The sequence below is a fragment of the Musca autumnalis genome, unplaced genomic scaffold (assembly GCF_047663935.1).
Source record: "Musca autumnalis isolate F117 unplaced genomic scaffold, ASM4766393v1 scaffold_2, whole genome shotgun sequence".
Classification (NCBI taxonomy): Eukaryota; Metazoa; Arthropoda; class Insecta; order Diptera; family Muscidae; genus Musca; species Musca autumnalis.
Genome location: NW_027411755.1, coordinates 243,099,457 through 243,115,884, shown reverse-complemented (window position 1 = coordinate 243,115,884; position 16,428 = coordinate 243,099,457). Strand labels below are relative to the sequence as shown.

Here is a 16,428-nt window from a genome sequence, read left to right as displayed (position 1 = left end):
TTTGTTTCTCTTTTCTATAAGGTCCCATGTTTCGTCTGTGATCCATATCTTCCTCTCGGTATTGCTTCGGTTATTAACCGTAAAATTTCCAAAAGTCGTAGTCGACTATTGACTTTGCGAAAACCGAATAATCGATTATTCTTAGTCGACTTTCGGAAGACGGAGTCAACTATTATTCGTAGTCAACCATTAGTCGTAGTCTATTATTATTCGTAGTCGGCTATTAATCGTGGTTGACTATTAGTCGTAGTTGACTATTGGGTGTGCTAAAACCGCATAATTGACGATACTCTTTTAATAGATATAACCATCACGGATCGCATCAACGAAAATGGTCGATTATATTCGATTATAATCGGTTTTCGGCGGTTAACGATTAATCGAAAGTCGACTTTTAGAACACTCTCAAATAATCGACTAACCGAAAATCGAGTTTTAAGTTTTTCACGAAAACCGAATAATCGAAAAACCGATTATTGCAATTCACTGCGTATCCCTAGTTTTGAGCGCACATCCATGAGTGAGGTTCGCCATCGTTGGTGTATGCATATGTGGTCAATTTGGTTTCTGGTACCATTGGGTGATGTCCAGGTATATTTGTAGATTTCCGTGTATGGAAAAATGGACCCACCAATGGCCATGTTGAATGTTTGACACAGATTGATTAAGCGTTCACCATTATCATTTCTTTCGTCCATTCCATGTTTCCCCATTATATTATTAAGTCCTGTGTTATCGTTCCCTATCTTGGCATTGAAGTCTCCTGTAAGTATTGAAATATCTCTAGTTGGTACTTTGTTGAGGGTTGACACTAGTCTTTCGTAAAATTCTTCTTTAATATTTTCATCTGCTTCTTCCGTAGGAGCATAGCATTGGATTATGCAAAGTTGTTTCTTCAGTCTCGTTTGTAGTCGGGCCAATATTATGCGATCACTCACCGCTTCCAATGTTTTCAGTGAACTTTTTATATTTTTTGATAGTATAATGGCTACTCCGCTTTGGTGTTTTGTGTCTTTTCCGCTATATAAGATTAATGGGTCTATCTTGTATTGCCACTAAACTTGAGTTGCGTTGTCAGTTGTCTGCGCGACTGAGACGAAATGTTGTACCATTAATGTCAACTCAACTGGGTGGTCGATAAACATGTTATCGATCAGTGTTTTTTCAAACTTGTGACCTCTATTCGCAAAAAAAAAAAACATTTTAAAAATAATTGCGCTTTGGATAAACTCTTTTGTGTATTCTGGACAATATATTAATATTTTGGCTGAGTTTTCGAGCAAATTTGGAAAACAACCCAGGATTGGAATATAACATGGCCATTGAATCTTCGGATCGTCAAGTTTTATTTGCTGTCCCAAAAAATGATAAGTTCGGTGGAATTATTTTGAGATTTGTTTTGTTGTCCTCTTTTCTGCAACTTGGGGAGAAGAAACAACGGCTTGATCCGCGTCAACAGTTGGCATTATTTCTATTTCATCTTCATCCCACGATTCCACAATACCATAAACTGAACCTACTGGATTTGTCACCAAATTCATTTGCAAAAGATTTGCTGCTGTCCGCTCCAAAGGCGATAAATTCACTTATTGTGATGGACCACCACCAGTGCCGTTGAAGTTTATTTTATTTTGAGGCATTTTCTTTTTCAACTTTGCTTTAAAGTGAATCCAGGCTCTGTCACTCTTCAGGTGTTCGTGTTGGAGGTTCATGGCTGTTTAAACTGTCCGAAATGGACCTCCACGCTTCATCCGCTGTGGCTTTGGTTTCACCAAAACTCCCGGACTCCTCGGGCTAAGTTTGGATTTTCACTCAGTTTATCAATTAATATTTCGAACTGTTGCTTTGTCGTTATTTTCACCATATTGATACACAAAATTAATTAATGATGCAAAGAATCAATAATTGTTAACAAAATGTTTATTTTTCATTCTATTTTACTTCTTGTTTCTTCAAAAATGTTCACTGCAACTGAAAATTGGTGGTTGCTGAAAAACAGCCGCTTCGTCAACTGAGATTCGCAACTTCAGTTGAGAGTTGCCATACGTGGATCAATTTTGACAACTGGCAACGCCACTCAACGATAATTGTTATCGATGATCGACCCCTAAGTTGCCATTTGTAGTATGATATTTATCACTTTTACATCATCGCATTTCACTAATTCCTAGTATTTCAATTTAAATATTTTCCATTTGGGATTATACTTGCGCCAATCTTGATGCCTCTCGTAAAGTTCTAACATTCCACTGGGCAGTTCTTGTCCTTTTTCGTGTGCCAATTGTCGTCATCGAGGGGTTTGTTGTTTCTTCTTCATCATTTGTAGAAATTTCGTAAATAGTTTTATTTCAGATAAATGAGTGATTAACCCATAGTATCCTAGGATGGTAGTGGGGCTGCCACTTCAAAGCATCCATCCATGCGTTTGATTAATTATTATTAATCATTGCAGTTTCGCGAATTGCTTGATACAAGGCCGACATCCGCTTTTCGCTGTACTGATACCGGTTTAGTGGTTCCCACCACGCCACCTGCTTTCTAAAGACAGCCATACCAGTTGTTTCAATTTTTGCCTGTCTGAGGTACCAAGGAACCAGCTGCCGTTCCTTGGGCTAGATTTTGGTCACTTCCGGGTATTTTATTTCCCCAGTACCCTCCTTATTCCCCAGTGCCCTCCTTTTACTTTAATTAACAATATTTTACGATAACCGTGGAAAGCAAAAAATAAGTGGATTTAAATAAAAACGTTTTTAATGTGAATAAAAATCCACATTATAAGGACGTTCATTTTTAGATTTGTCTCATTCAATAAGTCGTCAATAACTGGATTTACTTAAGTTTTTCAAAAAGTAAATAGTGATTTATTTTAGTTCTTGAAAAGTGTCAATTTTGTACAAGTTTGGCTGAAATCATAACACAATTCTAAAAAATATTCTAATGTAAATAGACTTGGGGTTAAAAAATTTGTCGAAACGTTACTGCGATAAGCACACGATTTAAAATGAAATGGATTGCCGCCAGAAGGATCCGAAAACAAATGGACCGTGTCACCATGGAAATTGGTTAAGCTAACATATCGATTTAAACGAAAAGCCGGCAGAGAGGGATTCCAATTGTGAAATTAACTTTCGTGGACTTGTCATCTACACGCTTTTGATGTCCAATTAAACTCCGTTCTGAAAAGGAGACCTCATCTATAATTTCAACAGAAGTGAATTTTATAAAGGAACAAATCGGAAATATTGTTCTTACAAAAAGGGACCGTCCAGACATAGAGGTTAACCACATCTTGCATTCAACAATCATCGATGGCAAGGTATTTTGCGCTATATCGGAATCATCTACCCAATCATGTGGATTTTGCGGAGAAACACCAAAAGTAATAAATGATTACAACAAAATTTCGTCATTAACACCAAACGTTAACTTATACGAATATGATCTGTCTTCCTTACATGCAAGGATTTGATGTTTGGAATGTATTTTTGCACATTTCATACCTACAGGATTTGAAAAAGTGGAAAATTAATAGGGCACTTTTTGAAGAAATGAGGACAGGTATTTAATGCTTTGAATGAAGAAATGCACATTATTCTTGGCACTAAAGAGTAAGTATCCGGATGCAACCGTAGTTCGCCTCCTCGTGGTGCATCCTGGGTAACGCTAAATGAACTACAGCGAATCGGAGGCCAAAGAAATTATGTTGACTTCAACAAAAACTGAAAATAACTTCCTGGCCAATACAAAAAAAAAAAAGAATACAGAGAAAGAAAGTGAAACTGAAATAAAGCCCTTCCTAATTTACAAACTAACATAAAAGAAATCGCAAATTATCATATCAACACAAAAAAAATCTATATACGATTCCCAGGAGAAAATATCGATAAAAACGAGATACAAGGAAAATCAAGGAAAGCAACCTAAGCATAATCCTGACAAAGCCACAAATAAGTTAAAATGGCAAAATCAACAAAAGAAATAGGACCACAGATTCGTGTATGCCAACTCAATATCGAGGGAATAAGCAAATCGAAGTCTGACTATCTGTCCAGGAGATATGCCAACGAAGATGAAAACGGCGAGCGGCTCTACCAATGGTCGGAAAAATCATGGTTTTCATCTACAGTTTGAGCCCAAGGACCCCGCCAGCTTTCGCTCTGCCGTGATTACAATCCCGATCTATGCTTTGTCTCTGGTTCCAACGACAACCCCCTCACAGCCTCAAGACGCATACTGCCTCACTTTCCTCAAAGCCAACACCGTCCTGCAATTGTAAACATTGGCATAACCGTTCCGATTATAAGATCTACCCCTAAACCAAGGTGGAACTTTCGCAAAGCTGACTGGTCCAAATTCACCGCTAAACTCGACAGGGACGTAAGATTTATAACCCCTAAGGCCAACAACTTCGAAAGGTTCTCTGGACTTGTTATTGTCACAGCTAAAAAGTGCATCCCAAGAGGCTTCCGTAAATACTATATCCCATGCTGGAATGAGGACAGTGAAAGGCTTCTCGAAGAATTCCGTACAAACCAAAGCCCAGAGGTAGCAGATGAACTCATAAAAAGTCTGGACGATGGGAGAAAATCTGAGTGGGAAAAATGCATGTCCAACATGAGCTTCAAACACTCCAGTCGTAAAGCGTGGCAACTTTTTCGCAAGCTTGGGCCTGCAAACGCCCCTTCTTCCACAAGTCCTAAGATCCAAACATCATTGCTGCCCATATAGTCAATTTATCCAAGGCCGAGGCTGACAAACCGTTCACGCGAAATATTAACTCGGAATTAAAGGCCCTACGTAGTCACGCCACCCAAAATGACTCCTTCTCCCACCCTTTCTCCGTATCGGAAAATGACCAAACACTGTCAAAGATGAAAAATCCACCGCAGCACTGTGGGGCCAGTGGCAGGTTTTTGAGGCAAAAAGTCATTTTTTCAAGTCAGCGATTGAAATCAAATAATAACGGAATTATATTCTTAACACTTTCAAACCTCCAAAACCAAAAAATTACAATCTGGCAACGACCCACGGCGACATGCCAAGCTGTCAAAGATGTCATAATTATGATTCAGTTTATTTCTGAGATTCAGTCGTAAATAAACAATTTAAGTATTTTGGCGCCAAAACCTGATCTGTTGATATTATCTATTTTTTAAAAATGGAAAATACGGGAAATTGTATGTAAATTAAGATTATTATTAAAAGTGTAAATGTAATATTAGATGAGGTCAATAATTTGTTGTGTCAGTAAGTGATGGTTTTTGATGTAGTCTGTGGTATCGTCCATGTGTTCTTTGGAGTAGAACTTTTGACTTCAGGGAGCTTTGTCGTAAAAATATGTATCTGGTGAAAGGTGACAATGTCGGCTAACAGATTTTGAAAAGAATTTTTGCGTATACTTGCGAATAAAAAAATTATCAACTTCCTGATTTCGAAAAACTTAAAAATTTTGATATTTTTAATTTTTGGTTGGAAAATCAGCGAAAACCTAAACACCTTATAGAATGGATTTCTGCAAAATTTAATCGAGGTGTCAAAGACAATTTCATGACCGAAGTTAACAAGCAAATTTATAATATTTGTGCACGCCTTAACCAAAAATGGATACAAAATTGGGGGTCAAAAAGTCGTGTATTACAATTTGAAAGCTTATGGTTAGCTAGCGACACAGTATTTACGCTAGAGCAAGGTAATGATAAAAAGAAGAGAGGGCGCCCTAATGTGGATTATAGTGAAGGAAAAAAACTTGTTTCGGAAGTCTGCTATGAACACGACAACAATACCAAACCCTTGATTCATGCCGCCTCTGTTTCGGCCAATTTGTCAACAGAAAAATATTTAAGCTATGTTCTCAAGGAAGTTCGGTATCAACCAACTAAATTGAGAAAACAATTAACTTCGACAGAGAAAATTTATGAACGATATATCCAAATCTGAACCGATTTCAATATGATGTCTCAATAATGTTTTCTAGACCAAATTCCGTCACACACTTTAAATGTCATCACAATTGGACATATATAGCGTGATTGCTGCAGGAAATACCTAAAATCGGGTGAAAATATATATGGGAGCTATATCCAAATCTAAACCGATTTCGATATAATTTAGCAAACATATTTCTAGACCAAATACTGTCACACGTTTCAAATTTATTCGAAATTGGACAGAAATTGCGTGTTTGTTGCACGAAATACCTCAAATCGGGCGAAAATATATAAGGGAGCTATATCCAAATCTGAACCGATTTCAAAATAACTTGGCAAACTTATTTCCAGTCCGAATTCCGCCACATATTCCAAATATCATCATAATTGGACAGAATTTTCGTGTTTGGTCCATCAATTACTCGAAATCGGGCGAACATATATATGAGAGCTATATCTATATATGAACCGATATCAACCAAATTTGGCAGATTAGCTTCTAGGCCGATTATAAACATCTGCACGATATTTTGAAGGTCTAGCTTGCCCCTGTGATTTTTTGCCTCAAAAACATGTCATCGGCCCCATCGTGCGCAGGGTGGATTGCATCTACCCAGAGTTCATAAAACATAGTGGTCCCCGTACTAGGAAATGGCCTGCCAATTTCTGCAGGCCGTATCCCGGGCCTCTTCAAGAAGTCAAAGGTCATTGCCCTTCTCAAACCAGGCAAAAACCCAGCTAAAGCTTCGAGCTACCGTTCGATTGCCCTCTTCTCAGTGTGCCTAGAAAAGTTAGGAACTGCACCGACCAAGTACTAGCACTCACGAATTTCATAGAAAATGCAAAAAACAGCGGTCTCATTCGTCGATCTGCTGGCTGCCTATGACACAGTATGGAAAAAAGGACTCTGCTGAAACTAAATAAGATTATACCGTGCAGTAGAATTTGTAACATTATATCAGCTCTCCTCATCGACCGCACCTTCACTGTTTATCTAAACAACAATCATAGCACAACGAGAAAACTCAACAACGGCTTGCCACAGGGCTCAGTTCTAGCTCCCACAGTCTTCCATCTGTACATCCACGATCTTCCTGAGACTGTTTCCCGCAAGTTCATCTACGCGGACGATATGGCGTTCGCAGTATAAAACTCTAAGTTTCATATTTTGGAAAAGGCTTTAGAGGATGATCTATCAATAACCTCATCCTATTGCCGAAAACCGAAGTATGTTGCTTCCACCTCACACGCATATTGATGCAGGAAAAAACTTACAGTTCGCCTCAATGGGTCTGTTCTCTTCCACAACTTCAATCCAAAATACCTGGGAATAATCCTTGACAGAACCCTTTCGTTTAAACAACACCTTAATAAAACAGCCCAAAAAATCAAATCTAGAAACAACACCGTCCAGAAACTCGCACGAACGAATTGGGGTGCCTCGGAGAACTGTCTTCGAACATCTGCCTTGTCTCTGGTATACTCAACAGCCGAATGCGGAGCACCTGTGTGGCTCAACATTCACCACGTAAAACGAATTGACGCCCAACTAAACTCCACCATGAGATTGATAACAGGGACACTAAAATCAACACCGATAGAATGGCTCCCAATGCTATCGAACATTCAACCTCCAAACTTAAGAAGAAAACACGCTCTTCTCCAGGAGTATAATAAAATCACCGAAAATACCAGCATCGCACTCAATCGAAATTTATCAATAGCATATGAATCCAGGCTGAAATCCAGAAAACCGCCATTAACCCAGATAAAGCCACTAGTCGTTTAAACGCCACAAAAGGTTGCAAAAATTGACTTAAAACTCTGTTTTTTTTCGAATATTTTTGTTGGGGTTTTTTGAATTTTGTTATAGTATTGTCTGTTATCTGTAATTTCACTCTGATAACGCTTCATTTGACCTACGCATTTCCACGCAATTGGTCTAAAACCCAAGCTATTCAAAAAAATCGACTTTTTTGTAATTTTCGACTTTTGATGAAAAATTTAAATATGCGATAAAAAATGTAATCATAAATGTTAGAATCATATAAAGTCAGGGATTTGTTAGGAATATAGTAAGAGTATTTTCTCAATCAAAAACCAAGGGATTGGCATGTAAGGGTACACCTATATTACCCTCCAAAGTTTTTAAAAGAAGGCCCGATTCGTTTTAGAGAAAAAAGTTATTTTTTAAAAAATGCTTAGAAAATCTCAAAAATATAATTTTCATAAAAATGTTTAAGTTTTCTCGCAAAAAAAATTCTCGGCGCTAAGTGGGTTAATACTAGCCAAACAGCTACATAGCGAAGATTTGGCTATCGCAGTGGAGCTCTATGGGTCGCAGCCGTCCTCTTTTCAACCCACAAAACAGAACAAATGAATTCGATCTACCACGCATACCTTGGTGTAATTTAAATCGACTCCGCTCTTCCACAGGCCGAACAATGCAAAACCTATATAGATGGGGTCTCGCCGATGACCCTAGCTGCGTGTGCGGGGCCCAAACCCAGTCGATCGACCACATAATTTACAATTGTCCGATGCTATCTATTCTAGGAAATATTGAGGAAGTACAGTCCCTTTCAACAGACGTAATATCCTGGCTAAACACATTGAATCTGTTGATACATAAAATCAAAACTAACTGTAATTTTTTTTATAAAAAAATCTATACGCTAAATAAAATAATCTCCTTTTTGTTACAAATCCCAAAAAAACCCAAAAAGTTCTAAACTTCCACTTTGCCATCTCTGACAGTAAAGGAAAAAAGCACTGCTAAGCTAAATACACAATCAAATGGTCTGTATGTGACTGCCGCCGCACACAGCACACCACACCGCACCGCATACCATCATAAAAGTCCATTGTATTGTGTATGAGTCGTCTGTCTCTTCGTGTTGTTCGTCTCCTCTGTGTATTCGGCTACGTCTCGTCGACAACATTGTTCAAATTGTGCCCGCCGCGCGCTGTTTTGTAAAAAATTCTTCTCATTGACTTTAGTAGTTGAATTTAGTCTACGCACCTTAAATCGCGCGCCTCACCTCCGCGCTGGACGATTAAAAGCGCGCAGTGAATATTGTTTTTTTTGTTGTTCTTTGATTATTGTGTGTAGTACTTTTTTATACAGTGAGTGATACAACAAAAACGAAAAAATCTTTAAAGAAAAAAAAAATTGTATTTCTGTTTTTTGGGAATATCTCTTTGGAAGAAGATTTAACAGAAGCAGCAGTGGCAGCATTGAAAATAGAAAAAGAACAGCAGCAGCAAAAAATAAACGAAAAAACACAACATTAAACTTTTCAAAAGCCCAGGTTAATATTGATGACGATTTTTGATTGAATGTAATAACACCACAAGAAAAACAAATATTTAATTGATTTAAATTTTCACATGACGTGCTTCGTGCTATCCAATTCATTATAACATCTTTTGAAATCACTGATGACTACACAAGCATATGGGTGAGAGGAGTAAGTTGGATAGGGCGGGGAGGGAGGAAGGGGAGAAGTGAGGTGGAATATGCCATAGCAGCTGTCAAAAGTAGATATTTTGCAGTTTTTCGTAATTCCATGGCATTCTCATTCTGTTCTGACTTATTCATGGAAAAATTCATTTTTGCTAAAAATGACTTTAGAATAGCGCACAACCAAAGAAGAAGAAGAAGAAGCAGAAAACGAATAAAAAAATACAAAAAGGAAGAAAAAAAAAGAAAAATGAAACGAAATTATTCTGTATTCTATTTAATCAGTGCATTAACAATTTGTATGTGTGTTGTTCGTTCGTTTGTTTGTTTGTCATAATTCGTTTCTTCGAATAAAGAGAGCACAAGTGTAAATTAGAAAAATACTGAAAACTGAAAGCGAATACGAATAGCAACAACAACAACGACGACAGCCAGCAACAACCAAAAAGCACTCTGAAACGATTCCAATTGGTATAAACGAAAAATTAGACAAGTTGTGTGAGAACAACTTCTTGTTTGTTGTTGCTGCTGTTGTTTTTGTTGGTGGTCATAATCATCACCATCATCATACATAGATACAAAACACTACATTGTCATGCACTATACTACACACACATTCACACGAGAATGCCTAAATTATTGTGCTCTCTTGAACTAAAGTGTATCTCGCTCTCTGTTCCTCTTTTTTGTCGTCGTCGTCGTTGGGGCTTACGGAAAGAACACCACAAAAGCGCCAATAAAAAACCAAGTCAATTCAAAAAACAAAACAAAAAACCAAAAAAATTGAGAATAGATATTATAAAATTACTACAGTGGCGAGCAAAAATATTAGAGAATTTTTTAAGGATTAGAAAAAAATCAAAGCTAATAAAAATAAATTTTCTAAAAACAACTAGGATTGAAAATAATGTATACAATGGTCTATTTCTCAGTTTTCCGAAATGTGTCACAATCAAGTTTTTACATTTTTGCTGGAAGAAATGGAACAAGTGTTGTTAAGGATACCCTCTCAGATATGAAAAAAACTTTGATACTGCCCTTATGTTCAAGAAAAAAAATATATATATTATTAATCGTGATGTATTAAAATGTCAAATATCCGATATTGAATGCGTAGAATCACCATACCCGAAATATCCTATGGGGTTTACCGGAGACAGAGAAATATCGATTGGAAGATATACAGTGAGTGTCTAAAATATTAGGTTTTCAATTTCACCAATAATAACACCTCAGTATTTTAGCAGCCCATGACCAATATCCAAAACACCAAATACTTAAAAAAATGTTGGTCCTGTGGCAATTAAAAAATGTCTGTAACATGGATCCGTGGCAACCCTATAAGCTAGAATAATAGAATAAAGAAAACGTTGTTAACTCTGTTTTCTATGCGTCAAAAATATTCGGTTTTTGTAACTTTTCTTAAATATTTTGCCAAAAGAGACAGGTCATTATCGAACTTTTTCTGCAATATTAGTATGCATTTTAATAATTGCGAACAGAATCTTTGTTCCTGTGTGCAAACATATTATATTTTATAGCAAATTATTAAAATTTAGCGCTAAGGAAAAACGCTATCCTAGAAAAGAGAAAACTGGTCATATTTCACTATAGAAACAGCATGAAATAAAAGGAAATGTTGCTTATTTTTGAATATTAAGTCGAATATAGTTGAAATAATGTGCAAAAGTCACGAAAATATAGAAATAATCGATTTCGTGAAATCCATAAGCCAGCCAAAACCAAGGACTGGGTGGGAAGGTAGAACAATCTCCTGCCCTTAATTTTCTTGTCACTGAGTCCTAAATGACTTTCAGAAGATCGAAAATATACACTTACATTACAAAAAATAGTGAGGATAAAGCCTTTCATGGCCTTGTAACACATCACAAACCATCGTCTTATTTACGTAACCAAAAATCTAGTTCAAGTTTCGCCCTGATGTACCTTCAAAACTTGATGTACATCAGAAACTTGGTGAAATGGAGTTAGTTTTGAATGCCTAAGCAGGAAAATCAGAATACCACCAAGTTCCCGGCCTTTCTGTGTACTCCAACACAAAAAGTACATAAGATGGAACAAGTTGAGTTGACGCAAATGCTCAATTTTTTTTTTAAAAATTGTATTTTTTAAGTAGCCGGCCTTCGGCCGGGGTTTAAGACTTTCTCCAAAGGAATTTTTGGAACTTCAAAGGCCCATATCTCGGGAAGTATGGACTTCCGCAACAAATGTTATATATATATATTTGTGATCAGGGTGACGAGATCTACCTGTGATAAAAATGTCATTTCGATCCGGGCATAGTTGGCCAGCTCGTCTTATGCCCAAAAGAGCTTCTGGAGACTTGTATTTATCAATGACTTATGATGTGTAACAAGGCTATGAGAAGCTTTAACTTTATGATTTTTTGGAATGTAAGTTCATATTTTCTATCTTCTGAAAGTGAAATTAGTGGCTATAACCCCTTAATACTACAATATCTAAATTTTGGTATGGTAAAGCTTCTAATAAATTGGAAAATTAATGCATTAAGGGGTTATTCCTAGTTGTGCAAACCAAAAAAATAATTTTTCGTAATGTATTGAGCACGAAAAATAAAATTTTTCATAATTTTTTTTACAAGAAATCTACCAAATTTTTTCAGAAGATTTTGTTTTCAGATCACACCTTGAGCTACTTTCTGATTTTTTTTGTTGTTGATACAAATCACAATTTTGTGTTCCGAAAAGTGACCGCCTACGAAACGCTGTTTTTCATAAGCAGTTTGCGGTGCCCACTGTAGCTCGAAAACGAATAAACCGATTAACATGTTTTTGTTAAATTAAAAAATATAATTTTTTAAAAAAAATTATAGTTTTTTCGCCATAATTCGTCAATTTTTTTTAAAGTCTCTCGCTTTTGTACAAGCTTTTGTGAGCACCGCATTCCAAAATGCCATTTTGAGAAAACCGCGTTCCAAACTTCTATGTTACCTACAAATCACAATGAATTTTCTCTTTCTAACGCTCATATCTCAGCTAATTTTTGTCCTATCGACTCGATATTTTTGCAACATATTCTATTCTACCTGTACTTTATTATTGGTTATACTCCAAGTTTTAACATTATTCAGATGCACCAATGTGTGCTTGGTGTGTTTGGGAGGAAAATTCTTCGAAAGATCTACGGGCCGATTTGCGTTGACGGTGAATATCGACGTCGTATGAACCACGAGCTATATAAGCTATACAAAGACATGAATATAGTTAAACGTATCGAGATGCGACGATTGCGTTGGCTAGGCCATATCATGAGAATGAGCGATGATGAACCCGCTAAAAAGGCGTATGAATACATGCCACATGGCGGTGCACGCAGAATCGGCAGGCCTAAGCTTCGATGGAGCAAACAAGTGGATGAAGAAATGGAAAGGCGCGGTATTCCAAAAAGTCAAGCGAAAAACAGAGAGGAATGGAGATCTTTTCTTAGTTCGGTCTATGGAACAAATGTTCTGTAATGGGCCAACTAAGTAAGTAAGTAAGATGCACCAATAGAATGTTCAATTTAAGTAAGCAACGATCGATGTATTGTGGATTATAGAAACATTTTCTTTTGATTAGAAAAAAAATCGAAATTCAACCAATATTACCAATTCCTTAAATATACAAATTATAAAGGAATACTATATACAAAATTTGCCCGAGCCCCCGGGTCATTCTGACTACGTCGCTGCAGCCCAGTTGTGGAATGCTAATGATAAAAATTTGCTTAAATTTCGGTAATTAAAGCAATTTTTCAGTACGTTACAACAAAAATAAAGTTGTCGCTAAGTTCTGCCGATAGCAACTGTGTTGTCAACTTTTATTGCCACTTTTCTTTCATACCGGACATTTAAATGAATCACATACCTGTTTTTGCTCAATATCATTATTGCTAGACCCAGTTTGTCCATTTAGAAGCTACTGTCCTTACATTGGGATTAACCAAAAGGTATGGCTGCAATTTTAAAAACACATTCAAACACTAACACATTTTACTGTGGACGTGAATGAGGGCTATAAAATCGTCAACACCATAATCTTGAAAACATCTGAATATATTTGAGTCCGATCGTTATTGGAATTAACCAGACAAATCACCCTACGAACTAAGAAAGAGCTCTCAACCTGGTGAGTTTTCCCGTGTTGAGTCAAATTATACCACAGGCTTCACTCCTGATGGCGCCCTTCCGTCGATTCCTTTAAGTTTCATACTTCCCACGGAGTCCAAACATTAGTTTTTCTTTAATGAAGCATCTTTGCCTTCGAACCTCTAACAGTTGACCTCAAAATGTCATGATTCCTTAACCGGGAGGCATAGACTTCCACCGGAAAACCATTTATCGTTGATCAGAATAACAGCATAATAAATAAAGTAAAATATTTCGGAAAAGTCCACTCGCATATCCCGAGAAGTATGGACTTCCCGCGGAACACATTGCAGTCAGAATAAAAGAGACTAACTGTGGCACTAATAGGTTAATTGTGTCATTTGTAACATTGTGTCGTATAAAGTTCTTTAAAGATTCGGAACCTTCGACTATTCACACAGAGGATATTTGGTGAAATGAAACACTATTATCTACGAGATTTCAGACCAAAAAGATAATCGTGAAACAATTAACAAAGCCGTCAGAGATGGAAATACTCAAATTGCTTGACTGTAGCCAATGGGAATTAAGATTGACGGGCAATCTATTGAAGTTGACTATTAGTGCTTACGATGTACCTAAAGTTCATATTCGTGCACACATCAATAATGAATAAAATTGTTATTTTAATGCAAATATGAAACTATTGACGGGAATTACTATAACGAAAAAAAAATTAAAAATAAAACAAATTTTTAATATATTCCGTCATTTGGTATAGATGGCACCTGTGCACTGTGGTCCCAGCCCGCGACAAAAATACAAAAATCGATGTCTACAAATTATGATTGTAACTATTCAAATTTATTGTAGACACATCAAATTTTAGTATTCCGGCTTTCTTTTTACAACTTCTAACGGTACTAGCCACAGAAGTGAGCATTTCCATTTGAAGAAACTGAGACATTGAAATTTCCTTTAATGTCGAGTCAAGTTACAAGTGATATCACAAAAACGTAATGTGTAAAATTACTATAGCAAGAAATGGAAGTTAAAGTTAATGCTATAGTTATTGTTTCTAATTGATAACATCATAATGTTGTATCTTAATTTTGTAGTAAAATTGATCTCTTTTAAAATGTATTTTTGTGAGTGTTTTTTTATTTTATATTGTGAAAAGAAATATACTTATAGTACCTTGGATCCTCGCGGATCCTCACGTTATTATACCCTATACCACAATGTGGAAAAGGGTATAATAAGTTTGTTTTCCCAAAAATTCATGTAACGCCGCGAAATATTCGTCGTAGACCCCTCATGTGGTATACCAAACTTCATATCTCGACGAGATAAAGCGATTTAGCTATGTGTGTCCGTCCGTCCGTCCGTCTGTCCGTCCATTAAAAATTGTAATCAAGCTACAGGCCGCAATTATGGACCGATTGTCACGAAATTTAGTATGAAGGTCGGGGTTGTACCAGAATAGAACTGATTAGTTTTTGGCGATGATCGTGAAATATTAAAGGGATGAAATGGACCAAAAACAAAATTTTTGGTCGATTTTGTAGCCGCTCTGTAGGTCGCAATAATAGTTCGATCGCCGCGAAATTTTACACAAAAGTTAAGTTTATGATGGAGAAGGCGTGTGAAAAGCAACATGAATATCGGATAATATTTAGCGGGTTAAATGGACCAAAACTTTTGTGTGAAAATTGGTAAAATTTGTAATGTACAGGTTATATTTATCCATGGAGGAAAGATATTGCAAATCTATAGTGGTATAGGGTATCACATGGTCGGCCCTGTCCGACTATAGCCTGCTCTTACTTGTTTTTATTTAAATGTTCGTGGAAGTGTCCAGAATTAGGAAAAAATTATCTCTGCCGAAAGTTGCGAGCGGTATTCAGTTTTCATTATACTGAGTATACTCGGAGTTTTGTAAATGTTTAGTATAGGGATTGGGAGTTTTCAAGCAATCGGTGTTATTGTTTTGCATTTTGTTTCGATCTTATTTTATAAAAAATAATGTTTATAGGATTACAGTATGTATGTTTTTGAAATATGGTGCTCAAAAAACTTTGTCAATGCCAGCATGGGGACGGTATTCGAAGAAATTATAGCAAACCTTCAGGTGGACGTTGCGGGATATGAATTCTCTATGTTGTCAGATCGCATACACTATCTCTGCAAAGGAATTTCAAAAATATGGATACAGAACAAGAGAACAAACAAATTGATAAACATCATGCAAATTGGCTTTCTTAAAAGACACCATTATTTTTGCAAGATACATGCCACTGAGAGAAGTCTCCCTTGTCCCGCCTGGGATGTTTGTGGAACAATTATTATTACATGCCTCTTCCACAATTATCTGCTGTTGATTTAAGATTTAGATTTAAGACTAGATTAAGGCTCCACGCAAAAAACAATAAACAACGTTGAATGGTTAATTTGGCAAGCAGGACCACATGTGTGGTCTTGTTTACTGTTTACATATCCTGGTACATTTTTAGTCTGTTTGAGACCTATAGGACATTGTTTACATCTAATATAATCTGGTACGCCCTTGGTCCATATGTTAACCCACCTAGTAAGAATATTCTGTGCCTCATATTGTTGAGTTAATATGGTATAGGACTATACCAAAATGTAGACATATTTTGATGAATTATGGCAAGTATGTTTGATACAGATTATAAACTCGAAATGTCAAATTGCAGCACATTCAGTTGGAAAATATGGCCAAAATCGTGAAATTATAAAAAAAAACGGGAGGTACGTCTATATGGGGTATATTCCAAAACATGGACCTCTATCGACCATAGACCTACGCAAGATGTTTATTACCACCAAAGAACACAAAATGTCAAATTACAGCGAATTCACTTTGAAAATATAGCCAAAATTTTGAAATTAATAAAAAACTGGAA

The 16,428-nt window shown here is 36.5% G+C and overlaps 1 protein-coding gene across 28 annotated transcripts in view; it reads left to right on the top strand.

The window, feature by feature from the left end:
- The window catches only part of crol (crooked legs), a 90,582-nt gene that overhangs the window by 15,787 nt on the left and 58,367 nt on the right, over positions 1–16,428 (top strand). For 3 of the 28 annotated variants that reach the window (XM_073971195.1, XM_073971190.1, XM_073971180.1), the window contains exon 1: positions 8,699–9,238. The exons of 11 other annotated variants lie outside the window; for them this stretch is intronic. The gene's annotated coding sequence lies outside the window, so the exon portion shown is untranslated. Of the gene's footprint in view, positions 1–8,698; positions 9,239–16,428 lie in introns of those variants that run through there. 14 more of the 28 variants (XM_073971210.1, XM_073971208.1, XM_073971201.1 and 11 more) reach the window with 10 other exon arrangements.